Source organism: Dermacentor albipictus, unplaced genomic scaffold (genome assembly GCF_038994185.2).
Source record: "Dermacentor albipictus isolate Rhodes 1998 colony unplaced genomic scaffold, USDA_Dalb.pri_finalv2 scaffold_107, whole genome shotgun sequence".
In the NCBI taxonomy this organism is placed as follows: domain Eukaryota; kingdom Metazoa; phylum Arthropoda; class Arachnida; order Ixodida; family Ixodidae; genus Dermacentor; species Dermacentor albipictus.
In genome coordinates, this window is record NW_027225661.1 from 1 (window position 1) to 16,219 (window position 16,219).

Below are 16,219 nucleotides of genomic sequence, written 5' to 3' on the forward strand. Positions count from 1 at the left end.
GTTTCCCTGTGCCACATTCTGCTTCTGACGTGCGCTGCTTCGTCAGCCTGTGTTCTTACTTTCGCCGTTTCGTCAAAAACATTGCCAACATTGCTCAGCTTTTAACAGATCTTCTAAAGGAGAACACGCCATCCTCACGGGGCCCGGAGCAGGCTCACGCTTTTGCCGCTCTCATCGGGTTTCTGACCACCCCTCCCATACTTGCCCACTTTGATCCATCTGCACTGACCGAAGTCCACACTGGTGCAAGCGGTCATGGCATCGGCGCTGTTCTCGATCAACAACACAAGGGTACCGAGTGCGTGATAGCTTATGCCAGCTGCCTGCTGTCACCTGCCGAGAGAAATTACCCCATCACCAAGTGGGAGTGCTTCGCTTTAGTTTGGCCTATCGTCACGTTCCGGCCATATTTGTACGGCTGCACATTTTCGATCGTTACAGACCACCATGCACTCTGCCAGCTGTCTTCCCTCCGGAACCCGACAGGGCGGCTTGGTCGCTGGGCTTTGTGGCTCCAGGAATTTTCATTTATTGTCACTTACAAGACTGGATGCCTCCAAAAGGACACTGACTGCCTCTCGTCACCCCGTGGATCCACTTAATCCTTCTACGCATGATCCGATGACCTGCGTGATGGCGTTCACTGACATGACTGACATGCACGGCGAACAACAACGCGACGAGTCCTTACAGCCCATCATCGCCGGAATACAATCACTCCAGCGGCGAACAACAACGCGACGAGTCCTTACAGCCCATCATCGCCGGAATACAATCACTCCAGTAGCACTGACGACACATGCCGCATGTTCGTGCCGCACAACGGCATCCTCTACCACAGCACTATCAACGCTGATGGCCCTGAGTTGCTCCTTGTCCCTCCTTGTCATCTGCAATCTGTTCTTGAACGTCACGATGCACCGACGGCGGGACACCTTGGAGTTTTGCGTACATACGATCACGTACGACACCGGTTCTTCTGGCTGGGTCTCTACTGCTTACTGCACTCTTATGTCGCAACTTGTGAATTGTGTCAGCACCGAGAGAAACCTCCCCGACCACCTGTCGGATGACTCCATCCAGTTGAAGTTCCTTCCGAACCGTTCTCTCGCTTAGGCCTTGACTTGCCTGGCACTTTTCCGACGACTAGAGTTAACAAGTCGATTGCCGTCGCTACTGATTACACGACACGCTACGCGATAACAAAGGTGTTGCCGACTATAGTTGTGCAACAGACATCGTTGATTTTCTCCATCACTGTTGTGAATGTGACCAAGTTCTCGCGGCATTATATTGTAAATACAGTCTTTCTATACTTCCAACATCCCCATAACAGTATGCTTTGCCTCTGGCATGTTCATGATCACCGATGGCATACAAAATAGTGATGCAGACTAAGCTTCGCAAAGAATTAATGTTCCATCTCTTCCTTACAGGCTGCTGTGTTTCAACTAAATCTGCATTTCCTGTGTCCAGTGGTCTCGTTGCTCAATTAGTGCTTGCCTATTTCTGTTGCACTGCAACCCACTAATGTTAAAATGTGATACTTCTCCTCTTTTCCGTTGTCCTCCTGTCCTTTTACACTGCTGCAAACTTTTAGATTTTGATGCTCGAATGATTAATACAACAATTGATGCTACCATATTATGTGAAGACTGTCATGACGGCAATAATTTAGGTGGACCTGAAACTAAATGAAAAAAAAAAGAAAACAGACGTGTGAGTAGGAATAACTTGTGACCAAACTGGCTCCATGCTAAACTTTGCCTCAAGGAAATTGGTCTTAAAAGTCTCAAACCCTTTTCGTGCTCTCGTGACTGTCTAATAGACAGTCACGGAAGTTGCACAAAAAGGAGTGCCTTTCTGTTGGGGAACTGTTTTTATCACGAGTATGCTATACAGCACCAGTTGTGCTATGAGCAGGCACAACTGCACATACAAGCTATAGCCTGAACTTTAAAATAATTTCAGATCTATTTGTGAACTTCCCAAGCCACTTCACAACTGCAAGCTGAATCTGATGTGTGCTGTCTCAGGGTCATGACCTATATTTGGGGGAAGACTAAGAATGCAGCCTGTGACTGAAGTTTCAGTGTTTTGAGCCCACCATTTCGAAATGCTTTTTATGTGCACTCAGTAGGAGACAGTTCTCCAAGCTTCTTGATATGATTTTCAGTGATACTAGAAGCAAAGCTTATTAGTTGTATTATACTAAATTTTCATATTTTCTCTAATATACTGTGGTCGTGATAGCACCACACTGCTTAAAAGGCATTGAGAATAAAAAAGCTACTTATTTGCCCTAGTATAATGTAGAAATCGGCATTCTGCAGTCTGAAAAGTGAAAACAAAAACATTATCGTTGCAACATTCACAACCACTTTAGCTGCTCATAAAATCATTGATGTACATGTAAAGAGCCTCTATGTTGTGTCTGTTAAAAACATGCTCCATCATGCTGCAGCATTATGCACATTAGCTTCGTGTAGAAGCCACAGCTGTTGCAATGTGCTGCACCGCAATGCACCTTGGTTATGTGGAAAAGCTACCATTGTTGCTATGCTCTTTACTGGTATACACGTCAACCTTGTGGCAAAGCCACTGCACTTCCAATGTGCTGCACCTCAAAACGTTTCAGGTATGTGGGAATGCACACTTGCATGCGCTAGATTTGGGCATTTTTAATGCAAATAATTATTTTTTCATACCAAGCACTTTGCAGTAGGCAATTTTACGTCCCGACTCGTTTCGGTCTTCTGCATTGAAAACAAAAATATGTTACAGTGACCCCGAACCTGTTTCCCAGCATAACAACCTGACACTCTAGCCATTTGACCACTGTCGTGCACATACTTCTTGCTCCCCAATGCATTGCTGTGTGTATGGGATAGTGGCACGTGTATAACAGTGCATAATACATGTCAGAGCATGTGTGCATATACAAGTTGCTTATCAAACTGTGAGCATGTCAGTCTCTCCCATTCTTCCTTTGTAGCTGGACTTCGAGGTGCTTTGTTAGAATGCACCACCTTCGGGATTCGCTCACATTTCCAAGTCCCCCTCACTGTAGCAGCTAGCACAACATGGACACTGTACCTTTATGCTGTAATGTTTCTTCACTGGAGTACAAAAAGGAATTGTGTAGATCCAACATACATGTTAAAAGTGGTTAATGAGAATCTATGAAACATTCATATTTAATGCATTGTTGCAATCCAAATGATGGAAAGCGTATTTGCGTTGGCAAGCTAGCAGTAGCAGATGTCACAGGCATGTTATGCAGGGAAGCCACCTTATCACCTATAGCTGTTCTCTGTGCAGTGAGGATGAAGGTGACATGTGCTTGTTTAGTGAAGAACGTTGACAAGAGGTGTATGCACAGAGACATATGACACTTATCTTAATACTACATGTAAGGCTTGTATACTTGTGTCGCAGCGACACATACCCATTCTATGAGATGGGCCTAGAATAGGCACGTGCCCATTTGCGCATACTGCATAAGCCAAGTTTTCCACTCGTCAAAACAGCTGCCACCACAGTGTTAGGAAAGAGGCAAAGAAACCATGCCTTTGCATTCATACTCTCCTCACAAAGCTTGTGTCATATATGCAATCACTCGCCATACACAAACACATTGGTCAACATTGCAATGTTTGGAAGAACCCAAACCAACGCTACATAGCCATTTACCTGCAACATAAATCCCGACTGTGTCTGGAATCTACATAATGTTTCTTAATTTTTCAGGCATTTGGTGGTAGAGGCCAGCGCATTAGACAGAAATCCTTCTTGACTGCAGCAATGTTCAGAATGTAGTATGAGGTACTCTGTCTAGCTGGAAGTTGAAGATAGATGTTATATTAGTAGTTAAAATATAGTAGCTAGTATTGAAACTACACATGCAATCAAGGCTGAGCCACATGCGAACACGGAAGAGCAGACACACACGGTGGTCACTTGAGCTGGCATTGTGTAGCTTTACCAACAAGCCCAGCTGGACACTGAAGTAAGGCATGTTGTTGGGCTAGTCAGCTTGTAGCTTCAGCAAAATTTTAAACTGTGTGAGGAAGACAGGACATGAACAAAAGCATAGATGCATGCGCAAAGTATAGACTTCCGACTGGCTTTGTTTGGTGAAGGCAGAGAGTTCTTCAAATGGCAAAACAAAAAACATTCGCAAAGAAATTGTGCAAGAGGCAGATATGAAAAATAGCAAGGCCACCTGTGCATTAAGAGTGCAGTAGAGTCCCAAGGTGCCCATCTAAGAATTCTATTTCTTTCCTTGATAGGTATCAAGAAGGTGAGATAACTTAGTTGTCACAAATTTTAGCGATGTGGAATGCTTTGATGACTTCTCTTTCTGCTTTTGAGCTTGCCTTCGAAAGGAATTTATTCTGTTCCAGATGAGGCAGGCAGCTTTTGCTGTCGCAGCTCCTGCACTGCAAGAGGAGATTCTCAAGGAAAGAATTACTCAGATGGGCACATTAAGACTCTCCTGCACTCTTAATGCATACATGGCCATGATATTTTTCATCACTGCCTCATGCACAAATTATTCGCAATTGCTCCTTGTTTTGCTAACTTGAAGTACCGTATATATTCTCTGCTTTCACGAAATAAAACCAGTTGGAAGCCTGTGCTTTGTGTGCGCCTATGTTTCAGTTCATGTCCTGTCTTCCTTGCGGAGTTTAAAATTTTGCCTAACCAGCTGTATAGCTTGTGTATACAATGAGTAATTAATATTATGATGACTGCAGCACAGCAATGGTCTAGTGGCATAGTGTCGACATAGTGTAGAGATCGTACTAAGTAAAAAATCTGGAAATGCCATAAATTGTGAAATCAACCCTTATCCCTTGGTTTCCTACAGCTGCAGAGCACTTGACCACTGCAGCAGTCAGGCATGCTGTATATTGACACGTGTACTTTATCGGGCGACCACTTCTCGCCACCTAACAAATGTAATCGCGCTGCGCAGGACGTGCCTGCATGTAAAAGAAGTTTCTGGAAGTTATCGATGGGTTCCATCCACTGTCTTTCACTGCAACTTGTGTTATCTAAATGCATGTGTGCGTGACGTGAATAATATGAAACTTTGTGAAAGGCACGCGGGTCCCAGCGATTGCTCTGGAACATTCGACGACAGATGTATAAAGGCCGACGCGCTTGACCCGCTCATCAGATTTTCGACGACCGCCGATCGTGTTCGCGGCTACCATCCTTCTTTGAGTGTAGCCTGTTTTTGAGGGCACAACTTCGCCCAATAAAATGCTCGTTTCATTAATCAGAGTTTTGCTGCCCACGTGACAATATTGGGGAGTGCCAGGAATTGAGAGATCGAGACAGACCGCCACTAGAAGTTCCCTGGGCCAGGTGACAACTCAAATGCATCCCAATATTTCTATATTTCACTATATAAACTTTTGTAGAATGAGGAACTTTTCAAGGGTGCAGTTGTTTCACGCAAAAGAAAACTATTACTAAATAGTGACCAGTTTCTTTTGTTTTGTAAGCCAGATTGCATGTATTTGACATTGCTTACTGACTCTTACTTATTCTCGCTGTCCGATACAAGCATATGCCTTCACATGTTTTCAAACAATGTGTGGAGCCATGTTTTTGGTGGAATAAAATTGGTCCCAATACAGAGCTTCGTGGCACACCGGATCTTACTAGCAATCACGGAGAAGAAAATTCATTAGTAGTTACAAATTGGTTCGCGTTAGTTAAAAATTTAGTAATCCAATTCGTAGTCCTGTCAATTCGAAGTTTACTGTCTTTTGTGTATTGGACCAAGCCGATGACCCCTGGCCTGGGCGGGCCCTGGCACTTTACCTAGTGGTGGCCTTTGAAAATAGCAGTGTGGCACCAGTGGTTGCATCAGGATCTAGGCTCATGAAGATAGACAGCAACGTGCACAGGGCAAGGAGTTTGGTGGCCTGGTCCTCGTCACAGTTGTGGAGAACACTATAGTTTTTGCGAGTCCTAGCCCCTACCTAGGGTACCAGTCTGTGCACTGTGTATATATATATATATATATATATAGGATGTGCAGGATTGCTTGTTGGCAGCATGTGATCATGCGGCAGCTGACGGGCCTTCTATGTGTTTCGCCCTGGTAGTGCGGTCGTCTTTGTGATTCTAGAGCTGTGCTGGCATTGCCCAAGAACAGGATCTAACGGCATGGTGCAGAATTGCAGAGTTGGGGTGCTCCATTCTATTCCCACTCCATTCCTTCAGAGTTGTGGTTATGCGATTCCAGTCCTTATAACTTGTCAGAATTCTGACAGTTGGACCAGTCCCACTGTTTGAGTGGTCAAACTAATGTACTCCAATCCTCCAATTACAGTAAATAAAACGCTTCCCGTATAATTACTTACTACTTGCGCCCCGATACAGCGATAGCGTAGAGGTAGAGCATCCGCCTCACGTGCAGAAGGACTGTGGTTCAAATCCAAGTGCCAGCATACTTTGCCCCGGCTGACCTTCCACATATGCCCCCATGGGTAATGTCCAAAATACCGGTACGTCTATCTATTCCCGGAATTTCTAAAAAATCGCGAATACCTACCGTCGGCCTCAGACATTTAACACTTGAATATATGTCGAAAGAATATGACTCCTTGGTGAGCGTGTATACAGACGGCTCGGTCTCGTCGTATGCATCTGGTGTGGCTTTTGTCGTGCCTGCGCATCAAGTCATTCGACGGTTTCGTCTGCATAACAAGACGACTACAACATCTACGGAATTAGTGGCAATAAGAGAGGCCGTTCAATATATTGCGCGACAGCCTCCTCAAATATGGACAGTTTTCAGTGACGCAAAATCGGCTCTTCAACTACTTAGAGTGGTGTTGAAAGAAAGCGCTTACAGAGTGTTGGCTCTTCAAACTGCCGAGCTCTACACTTTAGCGCAAGAAAACGGCCACCAGATCACATTTCAGTGGATTCCTAGTCACTGCGGTATACAGGGCAACGAACTGGCCGACGCCGAAACGAAGAAAGCACTCGAAGAACGAGAGTCACTGCTTTCAATTCCTTTTTCAAGAGCGGACGCCAACTGTCTCCTCTCCAGTGTCATCTGAAAATTGACAGCAAAGCACTGGGACAATCCGGATAATCGCCACAGACGACTCCAGAGATCGGACCCCACCATGAATTTTAGGCTACCACCGAAAATTCAACGAAGCTGTGCCAGTCTTCTGCACAGACTAAGGCTGGGGGTAGCGTTTACGCGCGGATACGTGCACCTCATGCGACGCACCGAGTCTCCACACTGTGAGGTGTGCAATGTGACTGAGACTATAGGTCATGTGCTTTGTGACTGCCCTAAGTTTGTGGAAGAGCGTGATAGGTTGGTCAAGGACCTTACGCGTCTCGACGGCGCACCGTTGTCGGAGGACGTTATTTTAGGCCCTTGGCCAGACGCTCAGTCGAGTTTCAAGGCGATCAAGGCATTACTGAACTTTTTAAAAATTACGGGCCTGGATTGCAGACTTTGAGCATGCCAAATTGCTTGCCATATGTTCTACATCTTCCTTCTATCGTCATCGTCACCCATCATGCACCTCTTTCTTCCCTCTTTCTTTCCCTCTTCCCCTTCCCCCAATGCCGAGTAGCTGGCTAGAGGAATATACCTCAGGCCGACCTCTCGGCATTTCGTGTCATTAAACTTCTTTCTCTCTCTCTCCAGGTGCCACACAATTTTCCACCAGATAAAAAAAATCCATGTTGATACAGTTGTATAAACAGGCCTGGTGGCCTGACTCCAGTGACCAGAACTGGTAATGCACTCCCTTACCAGAGCAGGATTGGCCACAACCTCCTATATGAATAGAGCAATCAAACCCAGGTCCTCGGTCCCCAGCAGCTGCGAAGCAACTGACCACAGCGGCGGTCAGACCTGTGACGCCGCAGAGGGTGCTAATAATCTCTGGATCCGGACAGGCCACCATTGGAATCTGAACCTGGCAACGTTTAACGCTAGAACGTTCTCTAGTGAGGCGAGTCGAGCAGTGCTATTGGAGGAATTAGCGGGCATTAAACGGGATATAATAGAGCTCAGTGAGGTTGGGAGGACAAACGAAGCATATACAGGGCTAAAAAGCAGGCACATCCTGTGCCACCGGGGCTTAGCGGAGAGACGAGAACCAGGAGTTGGATTCCTGATTAATAAGGATATAGCTGGTAACATACAGGAATTGTATAGCATTAACGAGAGGGTAGCAGGTCTTGTTGTAAAACTTAAGAAGAGGTACAAATTGAAGGCCGTACATGTCTAGCCGCCTACATCCAGTGACCAGCAAGTGGAAAGCTTCTATGAAGACGTGGAATCGGTGATGGATAAGGTCAAAACAAGATACCTTTCTCCAGCCTGCTTCTTGCCTACCCTGGCATTGAAGTCGCCCATCAGTATAGTAGAGTTTGCAGAATGGAATAATTTGCGGACAATGAATACCTTCTTCCGCAACTGGGATAACCGAAAGTGGACTTGGAGGAGCCCGAATGGCGAGACTAGAAATGAAGTAGACCTCATACCCCGCGCTAACCCTGGCATCATACAAGATGTGGACGTGCTCGGCAAGGTGCGCTACAGTGACCATAGGATGGTAATATCTCGAATTAGCCTAGACTAAAGGAGGGAATGGAAAAAACTGGTACATAAGAAGCCGATCAATGAGTTAGCGGTAAGAGGGAAAGTAGAGGAATTTCGGATCAGGCTGCGGAAGAGGTATTGGGCTTTAACTCAGGAAGAGACCCTCAGTGTTGAAGCAATGAACGATAATCTTATGGGCATCATTAAGGAGTGTGCAATAGAAGTCGGTTGTAACTTCGTTAGACAGGATACCGGTAAGTTATCGCAGGAGATGAAAGATCTAATTAAGAAACCAACCCTTATACATAGCTTTCATTGATTACGAGAAAGCGTTTGATTGAGTAAAAACCTCAGCAGTCATTGTGGAATCGGGGTGTAGACGAGCCTTATGTGAAAATACTGCAAGATATCTACAGCGGCTCCACAGCCACCGTAGTCCTCCATAAAGAAAGCAACAAAATCCCAATAAAGAAGGGCGTCAGGCAGGGAGATACGAACTCTCCTATGCTATTGACGGCGTGTCTACAGGAGGTATTCAGAGACCTGGATTGGGAAGAATTGGGGATAAGAGTTAATGGAGAATACCTTAGTAACTTGCGATTCGCTGATGATATTGCCTTGCTTAGTAACTCAGAGGACCAATTGCAATGCATGCTCACTGACCTGGAGAGGCAAAGCAGAATAGTGGGTCTAAAAATTAGTCTGCAGAAAACTTAAATAATGTTTAACAGTCTCGGAAGAGAACAGCAGTTTACGATAAGTAGTGAGGCACTGGAAGTGGTAAGGGGAATACATCTACTTAGGGTAGGTAGTGACTGCGGATCCGGATCATGAGACTGAAATAATTTGAAGAATAAGAATGGGCTGGGGTGCGTTTGGCAGGCATTCTCGGATCATGAACAGCAGGTTGCCATTATCCCTCAAGAGGAAAGTGTGAAACAGCTGTGTCTTACTAGTACTCACGTACAGGGCAGAAACCTGGAGGCTTACGAAACGGGTTCTACTTAAATTGAAGACATCGCAACGAGCTATGGAAAGAAGAAGAATGATGGGTGTAACATTAAGGGGATAAGATGAGAACAGATTGGGTGAGGGAACAAACGCGAGTTAATGATATCTTAGTTGAAATCAAGAAAAATGGGCAGGGCACGTAATGAGGAGGGAAGATAATCGATGGTCATTAAGGTTTATGGACTGGATTCCAAGAGAGGGGAAGCGTAGCAGGGGGCGGCAGCAAGTTAGGTGGGCGGATGAGATTAATAAGTTTGCAGGGACAACATGGCCACAATTAGGACATGACCGGGGTAGTTGCTGTTTACGCAAGCATTTTGCAAATGCGGCTCGCTTTTAAGCACCCCTCCTTATGTCTAAAAAAACAGAAATAAACATTCAGTATACTTTTTCAACTTTTACTAAGCTTATCATATAGCTCAGTGTTAACATACAGTAATCACAGGCGAGGTTACAAAAAGCAGTAATAATTGACAGTAAACACTGCTTGGATGGTGAAAAACATGGGAATCAGGTCATTTTATTTTTGACAACAACCTTTTTTGGCATAGGAGGCTCGGGAAATGGTGATGTAGCAACACTGTAAAGACTGAATAAGATAGATGTGGAATGCCTTGATGACTTCTGTTTCTGTTTTCTTTATTTTGTCTTCGAAAGGAATTTATTCTGTTCAAGATAAGGGAGGCAGCTTTTGCATCTGCAACAGAACATCGGTGGATGTTGTGCGAAGCACTTTTTCTTTGCTTTTTCACTACCTGAGCAAGGTAACTTTTTTTTGTGCTTCATCGCGCGATTTCTACAGTCAACTTCCATTAATTCTACCCTGACGAGACTGACGGGTCGAATTAAGATGCAAAAACCTGCTGAAACACCGTTGATTCATTTGGCAGTATGTGCTTGCGCAATTTCCCTCTGAATCGAACATGCATCAACTTTCTATTTGTCCAAAGTATAAAACTAAAGTAGAAATGACAACTCCAAACCAAAGTGGAAACCTACGCATACCTGATTTTTTAGTATGCCAGCCAACTTTCTAAAGTCAGCTTCGCTGTATTACAGCCATGATAAGCGGTAAAGCATATACTGAAAAGATTTCGCGCCAAAGAACAACACACACAAGAAAGACGACGACACCATGGGCGCCTGTGGTGTCGTCTTTCATGTGTGTGTTGATTTTTGGCGCAAAATCATTTCAGTATGCAAGATCACCAACTAGCCCAGCAGTTAACTCTTCTAACGTGAAGCATATGAATGCTACAAACATGGTTTTAGTTTCGCACTTGATTGTACAGCTAGGCAATTTTCGGCTCAATGTCCTTGGAAAACAAAAACTGTTCGTTAGAATCAGATACGTACTACAATCAGACATTGTCAGCTACCGTTACAGCTTAAAAATCTTTCTCAGCTGGGTCAAAAATAAGCATTTCAGGCAGGAGATAGCGTTTGTATAACACATTCACTGTCCCCTAAGCTCTGCTCAGGCAGACGTTGCCACTAAAAGGGGTCGTTATTGGGGTCTGGTCAAGTTCGCATTATATGGCGAATGCCAGTTTTAGGATCAAAATACTGAATGTTTAGGCCCATAGAAATGCATGGGCACCGGCCAGGACCGAATTAACTGAAAAATCAAATTAACGAGAGTCGGATTATTGGAAGTTTACTGTACACCCTTTTCTGTTCTACAAGGACTTGTCATTTTAATACGTAGTTTTCTTCTATCAGTGTGGCAATGGTGCTAAATTTAGCATTTGAAATCATCCATCGTTCCAAGGACAAGTTGCAAAGTAGGGGCACACTTTGAGACTTGAAGCATTTGCACATATAAAGGCAGGACACATTAACAGCTGTCCACTTAACATAAGTTGGCTGTATTATCTGCATAGTATGTGGTTGCTTTTTTGGAATGTGGTCATTCTGTAAAAGAAAGTTTTATTTGTTTCAAATAAATTGCTGAACTATTGCTTGTGTGTTTTCCTGTGCTCTCTGTGCTGATTGCGCTTTTGAAAGTGCAGTGAGCGACTGCAGACTGAAATGCACAAGGGTTCACTTCATCATGTCGGGAAGGATTTTTTGGCATGACCAAGGAGCCTTAACCCCTACCATGCATACACACTTTTTTGTATAAACACATCAAATGAAAGAGAGCGACCTCATCTATTTTAAAGCCTGGCAATGTTAGACAGAGTGAAGTACAAATACCATTTGCTGTTAAGAGGAAGCTTTAGCTCGGGCCCATCTCCGACGCGGCCTATTCAAATACATGTAAAACGCAAAAATGTTTTTCTGAGACTACACCTGGACTGATTTTAATGAAATTTGTTGCATTTGAGAAAGAAAGTTAAATTCTAGTGACTGTTGGAAGTGGAATTTCGATTTAGGGCCTAAATTTTGTTAAAAAGATTTTCAAATATTCGACCGTTTGAAAAAAAATAGAAGCACGTTTACAAATTCATAGGTCTGCATCAAGAACAGACATCGCGGTTCGGTTAACAGCATACATTAGATCATTCAAAGCGGACAAATTCGATAGGTCATTTTACATCTTACGTGAATTTGTTACGTTGGTTACAAGGGTTCTGCAAAAGTTGTATTTCCATATTACTAAAATTTTTTATATTCATGTGTACATCAATTTTGTCCGCTTTAGATGTACTATTAGATGCAATTCACAGAATTGTATTATCTTTCATCATTGTCAGTTAGAGTTGTAAACTTGATAGCTTCGTATCTTGGAAATTTTCAATTTCTGCCAATATTTAATAAAAAATTAATGACCTATATCGAAAATTCGGAACCAACATTCACTAGATTTTAAGCTTTTCTTTTAAATGCAACAAACCTCATCAAATTCGTTGCAGTGGTTGCTGAGAAAAATCAATTCTCCTTTTACATGTATTTAGATAGGAGCACCTGAGCTAAAGCTTCCTCTTAAGTATTGCTGCTAAAACCTCATGTTTGTGTATAGTATGCACATGCAGTGCTGGCTATGCCGTGGTTGATCCCCGAAACAGCTTTCTCCACGCTGCTTGCTATAGCATTGCTGTGTTCTGCAAACTGAGAGCAAAACTATAAATATCTAGAAGTTCATCAGCGCAATTGACAGCTATTTCCGTATGTTTGATGCACTCCTGGCCAGGGACTTTTCGTCCTGTAGGCAAAATAGATGGCCGCCTCGGACGCTGTTTTGGAAAAAGTGCAGCATACCTCGAAAGCTTCCTCAGAATGCTTCACCAGCAGGTTCTGCTAGCGAGTGAAGTGGGGCACAATAATCGGACTTTACATGGTGCGGCACAAAACCTTAAAATGCTGCTGCTTCTGGCTTCCATTTACTATGACATGCTGGTGCACCTCAACATGGAGCAACCCCATTTTACTAAAATTCTGAATTCTTCTACCAACATGGTGTGGTGTGGCTATCTATGATCACTGTATAAAACCAGGGCAAAAAGCATGTCTAGAAAGTACAAAAGCTGGTATAACTGTAATGAATGACCTGCAGTCATCCAAAATGTGTAAAATCGCAAGAATTGGTCAAGCTCAAACACTGCAGAGTTTAACTAGTCCTGGCACAATTTTTTTTCTTATGCATGTGTAGCTGTCATTCAGTCAATTACACTATGAAACTTCAAATTCCTTCTATGTGCAACAAATATATCCTTAATGCAAACATTTAAACATGTGCCAAAGGCAGTGTGGCCCCATAACCTGGTGACAACATTGCATGGTAGGTCACAAACAAATGATGCATGCTGCAGTGCATAAGTAAGCCATGCCATTATTAGGTCATTGAAAACTGAGCATGTTAGGACCACTATGCAGCACGACATTGGTCTTTCCTTTCTGTCTTGGTGCACACTGTGGAGTGGGTGCATGTTAAAAACCTCAGGCGATTAAAGTTAAGCCGGAGTCCGCAACTATGGCATGCCTCGTAATCGTATCGTGGTTGTGACTTATAGAACATTAGAATTAAATTAATTTTAATTTAGATGTTTGAGAAGAGTCATAAGAAAATTTATTTAGTGAAGCAAGTCTTAGCACACATTAAGAATCCCTCAAAGCACACGCAGCTTTCAGTGGCATGGTATGGTCATAAAAGTTGCCATGTAGAACCAGATTAATATAAAAAAGTCCAGTCCAAAAGTTTAATGTCGGTGCTCCTTTACATGTAAGCATGAGGGACACATCTTTAAAGGCATCATCTAAATCCTGTGTAAGTATATATTGGTGAATATCAAATGGCCCTACATCTAAGGAAGTTATAGGGTGTTATAACAGGAAGCCACAAGATTTTTGGTATGCACTCTTCCTATAGAGACAATATAGGGCAGCAACAAAATAGTTGGGCCTTGTGAAGAATTCATTCAAGATCTTTGCCAATTTGGCAGGTTCACTATTACTAGAGATAATGAAGGCCAATCACCATGAAATGCTTTCCCAAACCTCATCAGCATTGCATCACTTATTTCAAATAACTTTCTTTTTGTCATTTTGCCAAATTAAAGTTCTCGAAAACCTGCTTGGCTGGTTTCAAGAACTTTTTGAGAACGGTTTGGTTCCATTCGAATGCAGCATTGTCAGTCTTTAGTGAACTAGACCCATCTTTACTGATATGCAATCAAGTAGATCAAAGCAGATGCTGTCAAAGTGCATGTGACAGAGTGTTAGGAGTGGGCATTCCTGGGTGATGTTGCCAAAAAGGGAGTTGTGAGCTTAATGCACATAGCAGCTGTAGCATATGAAAACCAGCACATTACTAATTTTTTGGATACCGCAGGGCTTGCACTGATGCTGGTCATAGTCTACTATAATTTCCACCATATATGGCCCTTGTAATCACAAGTTTTTATTGTCCTACAATATATTCCCTCTGTGTAGAATCAACATCTCTGCCAAGGACAACAGAAACAATACGATTGGAAAATGCAGAATTCTCCATCTGCGGAGGTGGCTGGCTGATTGCCGTATAAGATGCTTTGTGAGCTGGCATTGATGTCTAAATCTCAACTCATCTGCAAGCGTGCAAAATAGGCTTTGGGATACTTTTACCACAAGCAGAGACTAGAATGACTGTTGCCTGTGACATATGGCACATACCCATGACGAGGGATCAGCTAGGATTCCCCATGAATACAACGTCAAATAGCTTTATATTCCCACTAACTTGATAGTACATAATACTGATATGTAACAAAAATAAACAACAAAGTAACTGAAAAACGAACAGGTCTACTACGATTGAGCCACAAAGGGATTAAGATGGAAACATTTGTGTTAATAGTATGAAAAATATGTGCCTAAGATGTCATCTTCCCAGCAGCAACAACATGATCATGCACAAACTAGCATTACTCTTCAGGTGCACCCCAGGCTGCTCACACCATTTTCTACAAGATTTGAAGCCCAACAGGCAGAAGGGGTCACAATTTGGCCAGTCAGAAGGGCAATGCGCTAAATACAAATAAAAAAAAAACCTACAGGCCCACTATGCAATGCTTTTGCCAAACTATCCCAACCTTCAATGTGTGCAAGTCCACAATGACCAGGAAAAGAAGTAAACAAATTCCTTAAAGATGGAATGAAAAAGTGTTGCGGCAATTCAGAAATGAATTCTTTGTACTTTCTAGTGGCACACGGATAGACAGCCGGTGGGCACAATTTGAATTTGAACTCATGGCAGTGCTGCAGGGGCAAATACCACACTCATACTTCTGAAAAGCGTTGGTTACAATGCTGATTTGGAAGGGAAACATTGCAAATACTTCTTCAGAAGTTCAAGCATCTGACCAGTAAGTTGTTGAGCATGACTAGGGGAAATATCAATTTCACAAATAGCACCATTTCAAATAAACTGGCCCACTGCATTACTATTTTTCTAAAAGCCTCTGTGCGCGTTAATACAACCTCAACCTGAGGCAGCTTACATCTAGGTCCCATGGAATCAAAAAATACAGCGGCGAGTATAACACTTAAATTTGCTATCTTGCGAACATGAGCGAAAACTTCAATTTGAAAAGATTTGCTCGAAAGGAAAACTCACGGCTGTAACTCTGCTGCTCGTCGCCAGTTGTGTTAATAATAATAATAAAAAAAACATCTGCACGATGAATAGACACTTCGATATTTGAAGCAGCTCGTTAGTGGATATCAAGGAATGTGCACTGGAAAAGAGCGAAACATGTAACCGACCGACTGACGGAAGTAAGGCTCACAGGATAAGTTTTCTCTTCCTACACCGATAATGCAGAACGTATTGTGCAATTAAATCGCCCGTAATGCGCAGCAATTACCGCACTCGATTGAAGTCGCCATCGCAGCGACGCGCCATTTATTTCAGGACCACGAAAAACAAGGTATTCACTTAAGTACAGCGGCGGTTTACCTGTCGGCAAGCCCCTAACTCGCATATGACGAAAGCAAATCTCACGGAGTCCAAGCCCACGATTGCTCAAGTCAAACTGCGCTCGCACGAATATCGCGCACGTTATACGCTTTCGACACGCACAAAAGCGCGTGCAGAACGTCTTGCAGCCGACACGGCGGCAATGGCTAATCTACGTTCGAGAGTAGCTTTTTCAAAAACGTAAAAACAAGCAACAATGTGACGTCACA

The 16,219-nt window shown here is 43.4% G+C and overlaps 1 long non-coding RNA gene across 1 annotated transcript; it reads right to left on the reverse strand.

Annotated features, from left to right (window-relative positions):
• Nucleotides 1–47: 47 nt before the first annotated feature.
• Nucleotides 48–16,135, reverse strand: LOC139053386 (uncharacterized). The gene is made up of 3 exons (XR_011510449.1): nt 15,990–16,135; nt 15,648–15,768; nt 48–10,307 (listed from the first exon to the last, which is right to left on the reverse strand). It is a non-coding gene; the product is annotated as an uncharacterized lncRNA (long non-coding RNA).
• Between the last annotated feature and the right edge of the window lie 84 nt (nt 16,136–16,219).